Raw genomic sequence first — 4,280 nt, 5'->3', positions numbered from 1 at the left:
CCCACAAAGAGTTATCTGGTCCAAAATGGCGGTAGTGCAGAGTAAGGACATCTGCCCTAGATCAATGTCTACATCCTGCTGATGGTATTAAATACATCTTTTACAAAGCTGAGGATCCCTGACTCTGAGACCTAAGGTCTGTCCCAAATAAAATAACTAGTCCTCTGTGCTTCTATAGTACATTTGGTTTTTGTTTCTTCTCCAACATTTATATTGTATTGAAATTAATGATTTATAGGAACTCTGAGCTCCTCAAAAACATGAATGTATCTTATTTATATCTGTATCCTGAATATCCGCACAAAGAAAGCACTCCGCTTATTAAATGAATGAATGGAGGTAACAGTACTTTCTAGTTGTCTCAGTGTGACTTAAGGTATTATTTTATTTTTCTCTCGTTTCTTTTTTTAAAAATTAATTTATTATTTATTTATTTATTTCTGGCTGCGTTGGGTCTTCGTTGCTGCACGCAGGCTTTCTCTAGTTGCGGCGAGCGGGGGCTACTCTTCTTTGCAGTACGCGGGCCTCTCACTACAGTGGCTTCTCTTGTTGCAGAGCACAGGCTCTAGGCGCACGGGCTTTTGTGACACGCGGGCTCAGTAGTTGTGGCTTGTGGACTCTAGAGCGCAGGCTCAGCGGCCATGGCTCACGGGCTTAGTTGCTCCACAGCATGTGGGATCTTCCTGGACCAGGGCTCGAACCCCTGTCCCCTGCATCGGCAGGAGGATTCTTAACCTCTGCGCCACCAGGGAAGCCCTATTTTATTTTTAATCAAAGCCCGTTTTTTTACTCTTATTTGCTCACTTTCTCCTAATTTCAAATGTCCAGTTTTCTTTAGACTTAGGCAAGTAATTTTTTCTAGCCGACAGAGGAATTGTACCAGGAAGTGTCAGCTGAATAAGAAACATGGGCCTCTCCCCTGACTTAAACTTCTGTAAACTGTGGTTTATTACCACAGCATTAGTCACTTAATTATATACTAGCTTGCTCATTTATAGCTTCTGATTGAATTTGTCTCGTCTCCTCAAATGGATTGAAATCTCCTGAAGGGCAAAAATCAAAAATTGTAAGGACCTCAGTGAGGCCTAACTTAGTACATTACAGTCTACAAAGCAGGAGAGTAACAGGTTGTTTAACTCTCTCTCTTTTTTGTTAATCACAACTCAGACCAAACCCAGAGGAGATCCTGACCTCAGCAAAGAAACTCTTCCTTCTCAAGAGCAGAGCACCCCAGATTTTCCCAGACCCTTGGGTCCTCCTTCCTCACCAACAGCAGAAGAGCCAGGCGCAGGGCCCTGAGGGATCTGTCTGCTTCCTGACTTAGCATTCTCCCACCTCCCCACCTTGTTCTCTAGGAGAGAAGAGCCCCGACTGACCGGTTCGTGCACAGCTCTCTCTTCACATCTGTGTCCATCACTGCCAATGCCGCCACCAGACACTTTCCCAACTCAGCAGGACTAAAGGCCCCAGTGTGACTTGAGCTAAACACAGAAATCACTCGTAAGCTTTCCTCCCCTGCCCGCTAGCGGGGGTCTTCGCTTAGCGGCCCCCGCCAGGCCCACCACACCTGGGCGGGCACGGGGCCTGAAGGACGGCGGGTGGAGCCGGGGCCTTGTTTTAATGAGAAGCCCCTGGTGTGGGTGGGGAAAGGGCATCAGCGGACCAGCAAGGTCGCGGAGAGCTGAGCAAGGGCAAGAATCCTTGTTTGTCAGGCTCAGTGGCGCTAATTAGATGCTGCAGAAAATTGGGATGCAGGGCAGCTTTGATCCTACCTGAGTTTAAAATGCAAATGCAAAAAAAGTGCAAAAGCCGAACTGCTGGGTTTATTTCCAATAGCTTGTCGTTTAACTACCATTTAGCCCTGAGATCCTGTCGCTTTCTCTTTCCAATTAAAATAAGCTTGCAGTTGAAGACCTTCAAAGCTGAATTGTGAGAGAAAAGGAAAACATTCAGATTTGAATATCTATCAGACAAACCGAGTAAATGATAAGAGCTTGATGAGGGAAGGTAAAGAAATAGCAAAACTTCAATATTTTAATCATCTCTTCCCTGGGAGAGTTCACGTTTAAAAAATACCAATTTCAAGGCCTTTATAAAACAGCAACTTTGATATCTAGCTATGAATTCTCTCCACAGGTAGGAAAGTGGAGCTATTGAGGGGTTAATTTTTGAAGGTTACTAAAACCTGAGTCGACTTTGCTGAGAAAGAACCCAAAAGGTCACATTTCCCACGTGATCTAAAAAGAATAGAGCTCATTATTGTGTTTATTTTCAAGTTAGCTCAAACTTTCCTCTTCAAATGATAGTCTTTGGGCAGGGGTTTGGGAGAACATGTAGTAAACTTATTTAAGTGTTAGAACGTTTAATTTGGACTCTCTAGAAAGAGATTGCATAGTTTCCACCTTCTTAGGTAAACGATGCCTAAATAATAATTTTTAAGTAATAATAATTCCCGATTGTGTATCTGTTATTTTCCAAGAACCATGCAGAGTATTTAACTTATTTAAGCTCTATAACAACTCTTTGAGGCAGGTAAATTCCATTTTGTGACATCTTCCAGTGCCTTAGACAAAAGGATACTAACGTGCAGTCTTGGAAAGGTTTCCAGACATGAACCTCCTAAAATTATCTGCAAACATGTATGTGTGTGTGCACATGTGCGTTTCTATCGAGAGTCCATGGTTTTCATTAGCTTCTCAGAAAACTCTGTGGCCCTTAAAACATCCAAATTGGATTAATCATTATGAAGAGCAGGAACTTCTGTGTTGCCTAGTCTACCTCTATTAGCCTGAACAAGTAAATGGCTTCAAGGCTATGTTTTCTGAGTTTTCTCTTGTTTCCCTCATTGTCTGATGACGCTTCTTGCCCAGGTCCCTGAGTTTGCCTCCAGAAAAAATGCCCGTCTCTGCCCTGTGTAAAATTGGTTAACAACTTGGACTCTGGAACCAGATGGTCTGGATTTAAATCTGGTCTCTCCCACTTACTACTTGCATGACTTTGCCTCAGTTTCCAGCTCTGCAAGGTGGAACTCAGAGTAGGACCATGCCCCTAAAGTTGTTCTGAGGGTTAAATAAGTTCATATAAAGAACAGTGTTTGGAATATAGAAAGCAATAAGTGCTTGCTGTACTGTGTGCTTCTAATCTGTTGTGAATTTAGAAGCCGTCTGTTCAAATCATATTTGACGAAAAGGGAGGATATATTTGGGGTCTTCATGCCTCTCAAGGCCCTTTTTACTTCTTGGTTTTTTTCCAGCCCTGCTTACCATGGAATTCAGTGACATAACAAGCCATGTATTTGTTTTTCTGAAACACTATGGAACAAAAGAAGAACTGAATAGGGAAGGGGTGTAGTGTGTTGCTCACAAGCCTTTATTAAAGTAGTCATTGTAACTGAAAGCCCACGACACCGTCATTGGCCCTAAGCAAAGCAGCCTGCCTGTCTCTTCAGCCCTTCTGATTTGCTTTAGATGCAGTTCGAAGGGAAGAACCAATTTTTCTGCTGGTATCTTTGAAGAGTGCATTTGAGGCAGCTATTAGCGTGAGGGTATGATTTTTTTTTAAAGAAAGAAGAAGCAACTGCTTTTCCCAGCCTGTGGGTGTTTCCTGGGATTGAACCACCTCCCCTTAAAACTGAACTGGCAGGATCTGCTGGGTTCAGAATGCAAATGATCCAGGCAAGCGTTCCCGATTAAAGGAGGCAAATAAAATTGGATTAAATAGGATACCAGATGACATTCTTTTCTTTATCCTTTTCTTGAGGATTAATAGGCTCTTATGTTTCACCTCACTCTTCTCTAAGGGTCTTTGTACCATCCATCTGAAGGCTGCTGTCCGATGGGTGGAGATGGGGATACCAAGGTCCCTATAACACTTTCCTAACATCACTAAAGAGATTTGATGACATCCTGGAGCCCTTGTTGTAGCAGTGCAGCCGTTGTGAAGTGGGCGAAGGTAATTGCTGCCCACTGGATTATCACCATGACCTGCAGGGTATCAGCATCCTGCTGGTCTGGAACTGCCAAGCCTGTCTCCATTCTTTCTGTCTAATGCTCTTCCCACCGGAGCAGCTTTGGAGCAAGTCACAAAGGGCTGAGATTCCCCGCTACCTGTCTTATTAAGCAAGGGTGTCTGTTAGGAAAATAGGTAGCGTGGCAGCGTAGTGGAACCTCCTGTTTTCAGAATGAGCAGAGGTGGTGTCAGCTTTCAACAAGCCGGGCTTTTCATAAAGTGACCAGTTATGAATGCCGTTGAAGTCGGTGTTAGTACCATCCAGGCTGCTG

Source organism: Physeter macrocephalus, chromosome 7 (assembly GCF_002837175.3).
Source record: "Physeter macrocephalus isolate SW-GA chromosome 7, ASM283717v5, whole genome shotgun sequence".
NCBI lineage: Eukaryota > Metazoa > Chordata > Mammalia > Artiodactyla > Physeteridae > Physeter > Physeter macrocephalus.
This window is presented reverse-complemented; position numbering follows the sequence as displayed.